The following is a 15,308-nucleotide window of genomic DNA, read 5'->3' as shown; positions in this document are numbered from 1 at the left end:
GCCAAGTCCAATCAATTTTGGGCCTTAGCCCAAGAATTCTCAACCCAAAACCCTTATTGGACCAAGACTTCTTCATCGGGCCCTATTGGGCCGATAACTTCTTCACTTACTCTTATTGGGCCAAAAACCTCTCTTTGGGCCTTAATGAGCCAAAAACTTCTATTGGACTTTACATCGGGCCGAAAACCCTTCATTGGGCCTTATTGGGCCAAAAGCTTTTTCTTTAGGCCTTATTGGGCCGAGAGTTTTCCCTTGGGCCTTATCTGGGCCAAAAACTCCTTATGTGGACCGAAAACTTACTAGTGGGCCGAAAAACACCTATTGGGCCAAGTCAAAACCAAACACCATTTTCCTTTGGGCCACCCTTTGGGCCGAGAACCCTATGGTTCGGTTATGGGTTAATAAAAAAAAGGAAATAGGATTGAATAATAGCATTGCCACCTCTTTATCGTCGATCATACATCAAAGCTTTTATCTTCCATACAACCATGCAAGTATCCCATCAAGATTGAGGAAAGTCAACTTCTCTTCCCCCCTCCTTCTCTTATTCGGCCGATCACACACACATAAACACACTTCACAACTTCAAATTCCTCACTTAGCTCTCAAGAACATCCCCCTCATTCTCTCAAAATTTTCGTGTGGGTACATGCCAATTGTGAAGTTTCTTTAAGAAATCTCAAGAACTTGGTAAGTCCATGTCAAACTCAAAGTGTTTTGTTTCATGTTTATGCTAAAACATTCCATTTACACACTTTTGTTGTGTGTTAAACTCTTAGAAACACCACCATTTCGAGAATCTCACCAAGAACACAAGCTAGGCTCGAAATTTCCTTCTTCTTCTTCTTCTACCACTCGAAAACTCCAAGGTGAGCTTCATACCCCATTATTTTCGTGTTTTTCATCCTTTTGGGGGGAATACAAGTCAAGTTTTGTTTAAATCTTTGGATATTTGCATGCACTTGTGTGTTTATGTAACTATTTGTGTTTGAAATGTCGAATGCTTCATGCTAACACCCCATAAACTCGAGATTTACAAGTCTCATGAGGCTAGAGTAAATCTATCCTTTGGAAAGTTTCATGTATCATGGTTATGTGTTGATGATGAAACATGTTCACAACTAAAAAGGTTCTTAATATATGTTCAAAATCATAAAGTATATGTTAATAACATTTTTGTGCTATAAAAGTTTTGTGGATATGTTTGTTCACTCAAAATGGTGAAAATATGGGTTACACTCCAAAATGGTTAACTTTTGGTCATATGAAATTTTAACATTTATACTTACACAAATAATGGAATATAATAAATTTCAAGATCTCTATAAGTATTTTTGTAAAATTGTGACATGCTAGAGTCACACCAAGATAGTATATTTTGTGTTACAAAACTCCTAAACTAAATTTTGGTGTGTTAAACAAACTACAAAACTTGGTTGTTTTACTAAAAACTATTTTTATTAGTAAAATAGCCGTATTATGTCGTCATCATTTTAATGGTTTAAAAACTTAAAGGATTATGCTATTTACACAATATATATTACAAGTAGATAAGTCCATTAATGATTATTTATAAAAAAAGCGTTATAAATAATTTAACTAAAACGGTATACAAAACAGAATTATTACGACAGAAAATTCCGCGTAAATATGTTAAAAAGTTTGTTGATTTACTAGAAGGTTTGGGTGAAAAGGTTAAGGAAAAACATGTTGTCATTCACATTCTCAACAGATTACCAAGAAAATGTGATAACATTACGAGTATCATCCATCACACAAAACTCTTTCCTGCAATTTCAGAGATGTGTTTTATGCTTGTTGTGGAAGAACAACGCCTCCCAGTGAATCGACCTCCAAACCCATCTCATGAAAATCATGCCTCCTCGGCTTCACTTCTTCACATCGAAAACACACCTCCTCATTGCAGAGGCAGCAACAATATTGTCAGAATGACCGCCGTGGAAACAACAATAGTAATAACCGGCACCGCCAGCCTCCCACCGATCATCAACAACCGACGCAATAAGGATAAGTTTATCACAAACCATTCATGCACACAAATTAGCCACAATGGGCTTCTTCTTCAATGATTCCTCCTTAGGTTTCCCCTTATTTGCTGAAACAACTCCATCAGCATCCAACCCAATAGATTTGGACGAGGCCTCCCTCTCACAATAATGGTATGTTGGGCAGCAGACCTTCTTCGGCCCAACAGCAGTATCAAGCTCCAAGAGCACACCAACATGCACCTCAGTCCCACCATCAGTCCTCCAGATTTGATCAACCACCGTGGGCTTGGCTAGCGAGCACTAATCAACCCACTTCCTTGCCTAATATGTTCAACACAATGAGCTTAAACGACCTGGGCAATGGAGGATGGGTTTTAGACACCGAGGTGACCGATCAAGTGCATTTCAACGTAGGTATTCTTAAAACTTATTGTAATAATAATTATACACCACGTTCAATTTTTATCAGTAATTATTATTACAATAATAAAACTTATTGTAATAATAATTATACACCACGTTCAATAATAATTATCGAAAGTGTTTCATAAATTTTTTTTTATTTTACCAATCTTGTCAAAGCTCAATTTGGGGGAAATATCAAATAATTCCAGTGTGATAACGGGCAGGAATATAATAATAAATCTTTTCAAGAGCATTTCGCTTCTCATGGCATCATTTTTAGATTCTCGTGTCCCCACACCTCTTAACAAAATGGGAGGTCATATCGCATGATTCGTATAATCAACAATATGATGCGTACCTTACTATTCCACCTTATCTTCCACCCATGTTATGGCCAGAACCCCTTCACATGGACGCTCGTCTTCCTAACCTCCTCCTATATATATCCATCTCTAATGACACAGCTGACTATCCTTTGTTTCACCGTCATCCAACATACGACCATCTTTGCGTTTTTGAGTGTCGCTATTATCCCCACCTTCACACCACACAAAAATTTAAACCCCACTCCACACCATACATCTTTATCGGTTACCCCACCTACCACTGTGGTTTCCGTTGATATGATCTTTCATCCGGGGAGATCATCATTTCCTGTCACGTCATTTTTGACGAGACCGCCTTCCCATACGGAGCGGTTACTCCAACTGATCCCCCATCTTATGACTTCTTATTTGACTCTAATACATCACCTCTTTTTCAACAAATTCTTCACCCCACGGCCACCCCACCTTTCCCCATACTACACCCTTAATACTCTTGATAATAAGGGGGCTTCCGCCGAGGCTAAGACTTCATCTCCTCCTCCTCTTCCCCCATCTCATCACCCTAACCCTTCTCTTCCTCCCCCTCCTCATCATCTCATGACCAGGAATCCATCAATAAGGAGTATAATGCTTTTATTACAAATGGAAAATGGATACATGTGCCTCGCCCTCCTGGCGTGAACGTCGTCCAATCTATGTGGTTATTGAACACAAGTTTAATACGAACGGGTCTCTTTAGTGCTATAAAGTGCGCCTTGTGGCGAATGGTCACGGTCAACAACCAGGGATCGACTATAACAAGACTTTCAGCCTGTTTGTTAAACTGCCAACCATACGTATTGTGTTTAGCTTGGCTATCTCCAGGCATTGGCCCATTCACCAACTGTATGTGAAGAATGCTTTTCTTCACGGTCACTTACATGAGAAAATATATATGCACCAGCCATATGACCTCAATCATGTATGTCATCTACAACGCTCTCTATACATTCTTAAATAGTCCTTGGGGCCAGGTACCAACGTTTTGCTCAGGATGCCCTTCATATGGGTTTTTAGCATAGCTTGATCGGCCCGTCTCTCTTTACCTACCACTGGGGTTCTGACACTACCTACCTCCTTCTATATGTTGATGACATTGTGTTGACTGCTTCCTCCACTACTTTACTATAGTTAATTATTACTTAGCTCAGCCATGAGTTTGCGATGACTCATCTTGGCCAACTTAATTACTTCTTGGGGATTTCTGTCACACGCTTCTCACATGGACTCTTTCTCTCTTAGCGAAAGAATGCTTCCGAAATTCTAGCTTGCTCTGTATGCTTCAGTGTAATCCAACTCGTACTCCCGCTGAGACAATACACAAGGTGGATGCCACTGATACCCCTGTTGTGGATTCGTCTTTATATTGAAGTCGTGTAGGTGTTCTATAGTATCTCACCTTCACTAACTTAGACATTGCCTTTCCAATTCAGCAAATTTGCTTTTTTATGCATGACCCTCGTGAGCCTCATATACATGTCATGAAGCGCATTTTGCATTGCATTCAAGGGACACTAGACCACGGTCTTCAACTTCATGTGTCCCCCACCACTGATCTAGTTGCTTACTCTAACACAGATTGGGGTAGATGCACGATCTCTTGTCGTTCGACCTTAGGCTATTATGTATTTCTTGGAGATAATCTCATTTCTTGGTGGTCTAAGCCTAAGAAAAAGTGTGTTATATCTCGGTCCAGTGCCAAATCAGAGTATCATGGTGTTGCTAACGTCATAGCCAAAACTTGTTGGGTCCGCAATTTACTCTGTGAGCTTCGATGTCCACTAGGCAAAGCAACGATTGTATACCGCGATAATATTAGCTCAGTGGAGATGTCCTCGAAACATGTTCAACACCAACGCACCAAACACGTCTACATGAACATCTATTTCATGCACGATCAGGTTGCTTGAGGCTTTGTCCGCGTTTTTCATGTTCCCTCCTCAGCTCAGTACGTTGACAAATTCATCAAAGGTCTTCCGAAGCAGCTTTTCAATGAGTTCAACTCTAGTTTAAACGTTCGGAATTTTCCTACCGATAAAAAACTGTAGGAGGATGTTAGGGGACCATATTTGTATTATGATGTATTATCTTATTGTTAGTATTAGCCCATTGTATTGTATATTGTATGTATATGCCCAATGGCCTCATTGTATATATACGTTTCCCATCAAATGAAATTGTTTCATGGGAAAATACATGCTTAATAGTTTCAAAAATCCGTCTATGCTTATATTCTTATTCTCAATATTATCTCAAACACACATTCAATATATTGCATTTTCAGCTTCATATGATTTAACTTCTCCATTAGCCAAGAAGTCGATCACAATGAAATGCTCATTGGCAAATCAAGGCTCGTGTCAACTCGTCAAATCTTCAGACATTGAATTTCTTGTCAATAAATATTCTTTAAATTAGGTTGTTCAGATGTTCTAAGGGTGCGTTTAGTATAGAGAAACGGAGTTGCAGCAGAGAATTGAAATGCAGAGAAAGAGAATTAAGCTAGAGAAAGAGAATTGACTCTCCTGTTTGGTACAACTGAGAATCCACTAGAGAAATGTTTTTGATAATCATTTCTCTTGTTTGGTTGTATTAAGTAATGAAATGGAAATGAATTTTTTTTATCTTGTTTATTCATTTTCAAACACCATTTTTTTTTTGTAAAAATGGATTATGATTTACATCTTAATTAGTCAAAATATGAATCTTTTATGTTTTTAATTTTTCATTTTAACATTAATTGTTACCAAATAATTTATTTTCTAATCAATTAATATTATTTTATTATCCTATGTACCATAAAATCAAGTCTCTAGGCAGACAATTAACAAAAAAGAATTCCTATGAGCAATTGCTTTTTCAAAAAAGCAAATTGGAACTAAATAAAAAATGCAGGCGTCAACCAAATAAAAATACACACTAATAATTGTAATCATGGTTATCAAAATCGCGATCCTACGATCCTAGGTATGAAAAACGATCTGGATCATAAAAGGATCGTAATTGGGGTAGGATCGCAGGTAGGATCGTAAGATCGTAGGTAGGATCGTAGGATCGAGATCCGATCCGATCCTACCTTCTCTTAATTTTTATTTTTTTATTTTTTTTTGCTGATGAATTTTTTTACCACTTTATGTCTTTTAACTTTTACCAATTTACCATTTATCATTTTTTATTGTGACTTATGACTAATATTTTAAGGTTTTTATAACTTTTGAACGAAAAATTAAATGTTTGAAATATTTTTCATGATTAAATATTATAAATTAAAATTATATTTTATTTTGTGGGATCTTATGATCTCGATCCCGATCTTGCAAACCCAAAAACGATCCTAGGTAGGATCCCGATCTTGACAACCTTGATTGTAATGATGAAAAAGAAATAAATAAAGAAATCACACCTTCAATTGAGCAATGGTATAAATAGGAGTAGGGTAATTGTTGATGAGAAGATTCGAACGTGATACCCTATTGACGCATGGAAGCATGAGATCAATTCTTCGCCTTTTTTTTTCCCGGAGTTGTTTCTCCCATTTTCTCTATAAAGTATAGAGAATTAATTAGGTGGAAATGAAATTAAATTATTTCTCATTCTTTGTATACATTCTTTTGGAACCACTTAAAAAATAATGGTCTTAAGAAGATTTTGCATCCAAAGCAATCAACTAGCATTCAATTTAGTGAATCTAAAAGCTAACTAATTATATATAAGAATTGGCAATAATGTTATCAAATAACGTATCCTTTGAATTTTCATCGTTCCAAACGCGACTGTATTACGGAAATTAAATAGAATTAAATCCTTTTAATATGTACATTTACTCACATATTGCAATTTGTAATAATATATTATCATTCCTTCCAAGAAAAAAATCACAAAGATTTTATGTAAATTGAAGTGAACTTTATGCCCACGTGAATCGATAATGCCACAAAACTATCAGCAAAACAAGTAGGTATGGTGCATGAATTCGTAATAAATTTTGATGGTTGCAACGAGGGATGGGCAGCAACTTTAAACCTCCATCTTTTTCGGATAGGAAAGTTAATTGATAAACCTCTCAAAATATATATATATATATATATATATATATATATATATATATATATATATATATATATATATATATATATATATATATATATATATATATACTCTACCTACCTAATAAAAGACTCATAATTCTTCCTAATTCTGCCAGATGTCATCTTTTTATTATCTGTTTTGCCACGTGGCTTCTTCCTGTAAGCCAATATTATGTTTTTCCCGCCTAACACAATTTGCATCAGCAATTCAATCACCCTTATCGCATCCCTTAAAACCAGCAAGTTCATAAATTTAAAATCTATAGTGTGATTTTTGCAGCTCTTTATAGCGTGAATATAGGAATTCAAAATTCAAAATTTGAATACTCCATATTACATATCTCTACCTTACTTCTTCTCATAACCCTAGCTCCAATTACATCTCTCTTGCTCTCTGTTATCTTTTTTGGGTGTGTCGTTGCCTTGGTTTTTTTTTTTTTTTTTTGTTTTCCATGGTCATTGATGGTGCATATCTATCTCCATTACTTGGGTTCCGATCTACGAGGTTTGATAAATCCCAAACGATGCATCAATGTTCATCAATTTCCCCAACTTGAATTTTAATATTCCAGGTATGATTTTTAGGTCTATGTTCATCAATTTTTTTTCCATGTTTTTATGTATTTTGATTTTCCATATTCAAACGAAGATGTTGAAGCTGAAGCGTGAACTGATGATTCCGTTACTTACATAAGGTTTCTTTATGGTGGAACTATGCTCAGACCTTACTTTTGATTTTACTTATTTTTGGAAGATATCGATAGCACATAGTAAGGACATCCCCATTATATTCAATTTTTTTTAATCTTGATTTTGTTTTCTTTGATTATAAAGCATGTTATAATTATGGCCAGAACTCTACAAGTAGCCAAGGTAAGATGCATTTTTGCAAGGCTTAAGAGATGGAAAATGTATCAATACAAGTTATTTAGCTTATACATTCTCTTGTCATCTCAGTTTAATCGTTTTCATTGATTTCTTATTCTAGGGTTTTTATTTTTAAATTGTATGTTCTCTATTCTTACAATTGCAAAAAGACTAAATTTTTAATTGTTTCGTTATTAAGACTTTCAATTCTTAGAAATTCTAAATCATTTGGATTTATAGAACATCCAAACACCGGTTTAATATATCTCTTTATCAAGATTTCGAATTCTTTTTGTGCAAACCAGGAAAAATATATAGAACTTCTGTTGTTTGTTTGTGTTTCTGTTTTGGTATTTTTTTTCTAACTTTTGCTTACTTTTTAAATTTCCAATTGACCAAATTCTGAGAAAACAAAACTTTTGCATCATGAAATACAAGAGATGACGTATAGTGGAGGTCTTGAACACATACAAATTTACTTCCCATTCATGGCGTTATGCAAGTTTTATGGGGGTTGAATAAGGTTGTCACTATGCCCACCAGGTGTTCGATTAAATGCCAATGTGAGTTTTTTTTTTTTGACTGTTTATACAATAATCTCAAAATTATATTCATACTATTTAGGTTTGGATTTTCTTGGTTTATTCAGCTGAAGAGATGAGATGTTTTAAATATTCACAACGACCAGTCCACAACCTTACAATGTTTCAAAGAATGGTCTAATTCCATTTACAACATGTTAATCAAGAAACTTTAATGACTTAATTCATATATCTTAACATTTTTCTCTAATTGACCATATGTATAAGCACATTTCCAAATTAAGTGTATTTTTAAATTATAAAATTCATAAAGATTGAAGTTGGCAGATATGGAGGTCGTAATCAGGGAGAAACATATATGAGGCAATAGAGAAACAAAGATGAACATGGGGTGCATGGCGTTTTTATTTTTTATGGCTATTAGTTTTTTTATTTCTTTTTTATGGCTTTTAGTTTTTTTTTAATCTAAAAAGTAAAATCAATGAAAAATGAAGGATGAAAGTAGAACTTCACAGGTGTAATACACAAAAAAATGCCCTAGAATAAACAAAATAACTTTAAAAAAAAAGAGCAAAAACGATAATAGCCATCACAATCAACATTGTATTTGAAAATAATACCATTATCACAACATAATAATAAATATATGAGTAATTTTTTTAAAGTACAATGTCCTAATAAGATTTTTTTTTAAAGTATGATGTAATTAATGAGTAAAAATAATAGCAAAATTGTCATGGCATGAATTCGACCAAAAAAGCTAAGATGGTTATTTTCACTAAAAAAAACTTCATTTTTTTTTTGCTTTTTTCTTATTATTATAATGTTTTTTTGTTAGGTTTTAAAATTTGTAGTATTATTATTGAAATATTCATATATTTATATTCAGTGGTGCTATGTTTCTTATATGATGCTTTAATATATTGCAAATTTAACTTTAGGAAGGTTTTGACAGGGCAAAAAAGGTGTTTGGATTAAACTGTCAATTCATCTTTCTAAATATTATTAAAACTACAATAAATGTGGCCTTCTATTAACTGGTGAGATATTAAATTATTTCATATAACCATTGCCCACAATTTTTTTTGATAGTTTTTTTGGTTTAAGTTGGCAATTTTATAAGGCATTCACGGGTGTGATTTTTAGAGTTTGGAGCTTTGATGGTGATTGTAGCTTTGAATCTCCATGGGGGTTTATTTCACAGTCAATCAAGAAACGAGGTAAGGATGTCCCTTTTAATTTTAGGTTGCTTATGATGAATATGTATTTCAAATCTGAAGTTGATTGGGTTTCAAATTGGTTTTTGTGGTTACTTAGTTGTTAACGATTAGATGAAACATATTTCCTTTGAAGGTTATAATTGCTTCAATATAAGGAAGATACAAAAACTATTCAAAATAGATGTTGTCTATAGTTAATTTTAGTAACTTAATTATTATTCTTTATATATGTAATTTTCACTAAAATGTTATAATAAGGATGTTGTTTCTTGAATTTTACACTTTTTATATGGACCTATTCGAGGTGAAGGTGGATATCATCCGGGAGATGACGGGCGTGCATCCAAGTGGTTTACAAGGTGTGTGTGTAGTAGATCCAGAAACCTTGGTCACCTTTAGATAATCTGTTTTGGTAAATTATAATTATTTATTTGAGATAATCTGTTTCTGATGTTTGGTTTTCAATTATCATATTTCTTTTTTCTCCTTTTTTTTCTTATATTTTTCAAAGAATTAATGTAAACCTCCTCCATATTAAGGTAAATTGAACACTTCTGGTAGAAAACTGTGTTTTAAGTGATTCTGTTGAGTTCCAAAGGCTTTTAATTATGTTTGTTTGACAAGATTTTATTTACCGTATTGATTATGAAATTCATATATATGTCTCAGTTATATCTCCATCATGAGATTTTAGGTATGCATTAGTTTTTATCTTTAATACTGATAAACAATCTTTGTGAAATTTGAATCTAAAACTCCCGTTTTCCACACTCGAAGGGTTAATCTTGAAAATCTCTCGAGGGGTGCATTTACTAATCAATATAAAAGTATTTTTATATACTTATATCTTATTAGCTTAATAAAATTTTATAAGTCTTTTACCCGTGGTTTCCACGGGTTATAACCTAGTATATATATATATATATATATATATATATATATATATATATATATATATCCTTCCTAATAAATAAAGATCTTTTTGCCACATGTCACATTCTCATTTATTTTGTCACATGTAATTTTGTGGTTTTTTTAAAATTAATTTTTATTCCACATGTCATTTTATGGTTTCTTTCATTTTGTTAAATTTCAAATACTATTTAAATGCAATAATAAATGCATATCAACTTCATTAATAAATTTTCCTTTTAATTTCAAAATTACTAAATTAAAAATTCATTAATTTTCTTTATTTATTTATCTAAATTATTTGTTTAAATTTAATGAGAAAAACACAATTTAATTTTTATAATTCAAAATTTTCTCACTTTTCTTATAAATGCAAACTTCTCAAATCTTTAGAATTTTGTATTTAGTTTTTATTTTAAATAAACTCATGTAATATATGAGTCTCACACCTAGTATATATATATATATATATATATATATATATATATATATATATATATATATATATATATATAAGCCCTTGCAAACTACAGTTTAAAAATATTATACTCCATAATTCAAAATAATAATCACTAATCAGTTTCTTTAAAAAAAACATTAATTAAAAAAATGTACAACAAATGATAGACATTCAAGGTAATAGCAAAATGAAGTTAGAACCACATTGAGCTACTCTCATACTTTTCATAGTATATATCGAATTATTTTACGTCACCATTAGACCAATTAGACCAACTGGTATGCTATAACGAAGAATTTCGTGGCTGATGTGGCAACGACCACTAACCACGAACATCATCCCGGTGCTTAGTGGTTGGTAGTGGTCGTGGTGGATTGTTGTCCACACCACGGAAGAGTACACCCAATACAATTGTTTCTCTCTTTTACTCTCTATCTCTCTAACTTTCTTAACCTCTCTCTACAATAATATATATATATATATATATATATATATATATATAAAATAAGAGAAATATAGTGGTCGGTATCATATAAGTTTAGTGGTTGAATGTGGTGTTGAGGTAGCACCCACCACTATAGTGGTTAGTGGTGGATATAATGGATGACCTTAGGAAGTGCTATATCTCAAGCTTCCAATCTTTTGAATTGCGGCTCATTGGTCAAAACGAGAGCCATTAATTTGTCAATAGAACTGAATGCTTCAAATGTAGGATTTCATAATCCCACAATGTTATAAATCATACAACATTTGATCAAAATTGAAGACTTTCTTATTTATATCAAATAGAAAACAAAAAAAAAAGACAATGTTGTCACAAAAATTGGAAAATGTAATTCGTAATAAATACATTTTAAGAAAATAAGAATAATATTTATCATATTAACATGAGTAAATCAAAATATCAATGCTTTTATAAAGCATATTAGTCATATCTTGAATTTTAAGAGGTATAAGTTATAAAGTTTTTTGAACAAATCAATTATACATAAATATTATTAATACTTGTCAAAAGTTTGAAAACTTGAATTAAGAAAGGTTATTAAGAAATTAAATTTGAAGCAAAATGACAATTTTAAAATATTACATTCATGTATATAAATTAATTTAAATTTCTTAAAATAGACACCGGTATTAATTAATTTACAATAAATATAAAAACATACAATATAAATATACGATATAAACATAAATATTTTATTTAAAAGTGGTCATCTTTTACACAATAACAAATAATAAAATCTAATAATTACTTCCCCGTAAGAAAAAGTATTCGCCAAAAGAGTTATTTATCGTCGCTGCTTTGCTCGGGCACACACACACACACACAGATATATATATATATATATATATATATATATATATATATATATATATATATATATATATATATATATATATATATATATATATATATATATATATATATATAACATAGAACATTTTGAAAAAAGAAAATATATCAAATTTTGTGCAAGTTAAACATAACCAAAATGGTCTGTTTAGTTTGTTAAGAACTAAAAAAAAATCATCAAAAATTCCTCGTCAAACAGCATGTGACCTTAACATGAAAAAACTATTGAATTTTTACAATAAAGAAATTGGGAGACCTGATAAATTGGAGATGACAGCTTTGACAATGCAATTTTTGAGATTAAAACATTGACAATGCCCTTTTTGGAATGGAGGCTTTGACTTTTCAATTTTGGAGATGAATGCAAATAAACATTTCAAATCTATTTGTACGAGTAAACCCTAGATATGTCACAATATCACTTGTTTGAGAGATTAATGAAACCTCACATAACAAAAATGAATGTCAAATCATGGTAAATAAAACTAAGAGATACGATCAATTACCTCTTTCACTCTTCAGTTCTATGAAGCAGAGACGGCCGACTGAGGAGTGAGGAAAGCGAACTGGGGAGAGAAATCAAGAGAGAGAATCAATTGTTTATCATATTATTTTCAATGGAAATCCATTTCTTTTCAAAGTATGCTAGGAATACATACATAAATCCAAAATCAAGTTGACGAATTCGAATATGTTCGACAATCAGCATCAAATTTAATCCCGTTAAGAAAGACGAAATCAACCATGAAGAGTACGATTTTGTTTCAAATCGGTATAGATTGGCATTCAAGATCTCTCTCGTAAACTTTAGGGTTTCGAATTGGATTTTTGTCTTCCCGTCGGCGGTCCGCAGTCATTTTTTAGAGAGAAAGACGGAGAGAAGAGACTGACATCAATTGAAAGGCGAGGATGCAGGAACAAAAAAGCATCTCAATCAAATTGAATAGAAATTGGTTATGATCTTGCTAAATATGGGGATTCTACCAATCCTCTTCCTCTACTATAATAAAAGAGTACCATTTAGGCAACGTGTTATTTGCACAGCCTCCTCTAAGCTTATTTTGCCGTTCATTTCCCTTCAAATGCAATTAATTACTAAACTACCTTTTACAGCTTCAAATTGATCAGCCTTATAATCTGCATAAAGAATCGTAATCAATCCCGTTAAATTTGCAACAAATTGATTAACTAACTATAATATGCATAAGGATACCTAATTTTTCTTTTGCGTTTTGAAAATCAAATCACACAATTATATTTGTTCATCGGTTTAGCCTACTAACTCCATTATTTACGCTCAAATTTTCTCTGCTGATAAAACTTAATTCTAGTATATCTTCTTCTTTTTCAAAACCATGATCGTGCAAAATCAGGGAAAGAATCGCAAGAAATCACACACATATCTTCTTCCTTTGTCTCTCTCGAACACCTAGATAGAGAGTTCTTCCTCTGTCTTCTGTTGCTCATAATTTGATTTGATTTATTATTGTTGTAGATCTCTAAGTAATTTGAAGAATTTTGGTCCCGATAACATCAAATCGTCATTGAAACAAACAAATTTCAAGGTTACAATTTTTCCTTCATTCTCGCTACCTTATCGCAGCCCTATCTCCCTCTTTCTCAAATTCTGATTTCTTCTCCACGTTCCCCTATTTGCAGGAGGCAGGCGATGGTTCGGTTATATTGTCGTCTTGGGATTCTGTTCTCATCAGTTGGTTAACAGGTAGGGATGTTAACAATGGTGGATTCACTTTGACAATTTTTGGTTCACAAAATCTTCTTATTAAGGCTCTTAATTTCAATTTCAGCTTACATCAAAAACTTTCAAACATTAATTCTTCTATAACAGTTGTAAATACTAAGTATTTATAATCATAGTTAAAGACTTACAATACCTTGAATTTGATTGACTTTTTTTTTTGTTTTTTGTATAAAATTATTTTTTGTGACGTCAGTCAATCTCTCATCTTAAATTAGGTCAAATTAGGTTTATGTTGAGTTGACTTTGAGCTTTTTTTGGCTGGTTTTGTACAGATGAGGAGGCCCATGACATTGATGTTGTCATAGGTATAGCCTCTATGACATGACATAAGGAAGCTGACTAGGGATGATAAGAATGGTAACATTGTTTAGAAACCCCTTTCTCTAACTCTATTTTGCTAACACTCACACTCATGTGTCATTGATTACTAACTATTTAGAATGGGTGAATATTAACTTTTGGGTGTTTCTTTTTTAATTAATAGAAAAAGTCTTAAACTTTAAAGTGGAAGAATGGAGGGTGTAACAATTTGATTTATCGTGTTTTTTGTCCATTATACTTAAACGTATATTACATCATAAAAACTAATTATTTCATCAAATATCTAAATTTACAAAAAGTAAATTAGAGATTAATAGCGGTGCATATATTTATTTTAGGGAAAACTACAATAAAGTCTGTACATATTGGCCTCATAATCGATTTAGTCCCTATATATTTTTTTATGCAATTAAGTCCCAAATACCGGTAATCGTATTCAATTTAACCCTTTGACCCGGTCAACAGGTCATCTAACTTTAAAAAAATACATTTTTGGCCCAGATTTCAAAATTTATTACAAATTTGGTCCAAAATTTACACTTTTGGCCCAGATTTTAAATTTTGTTACAAATTTGGTCCAAACTTTACCCTTTTTGCCCAAATTTTAGAATTTTATTATGAATTCATCCTAACTTTAGTTTTCTTTACAACTTTTTTTCTCAAAGAATTGTTTCTAATATGTTTTTTCTTTATAAAATCATATTTATACAAAAAAAACGTATTTTCACTTAAAAATCTTATATTTTCTATATAAAAACTTTTTTTAAAAACTTTTTTTATAGAAAATATCTAGTTATAAAAATAAATATTTATTAAGTATAGAAATATATACAAATCGGTTTTTATAAAAAAAATGTATACAAACACGTATTTTACAAAAAAAATGTATACAAACATCTATTTTATCTATATATATTTTTTTATAAAATCGTGTTTTTATATTTTTTTTATAAAAACATGTTTGAATAATTTTTTATATAATACGTGTTTGTATACATTTTAT

This window comes from Lactuca virosa, chromosome 4, assembly GCF_052849685.1.
Source record: "Lactuca virosa cultivar CGN04683 chromosome 4, Lactuca_virosa_CGN04683_v6, whole genome shotgun sequence".
NCBI classification, from domain to species: Eukaryota; Viridiplantae; Streptophyta; class Magnoliopsida; order Asterales; family Asteraceae; genus Lactuca; species Lactuca virosa.
Note: the sequence above shows the minus strand (reverse complement) of the source record.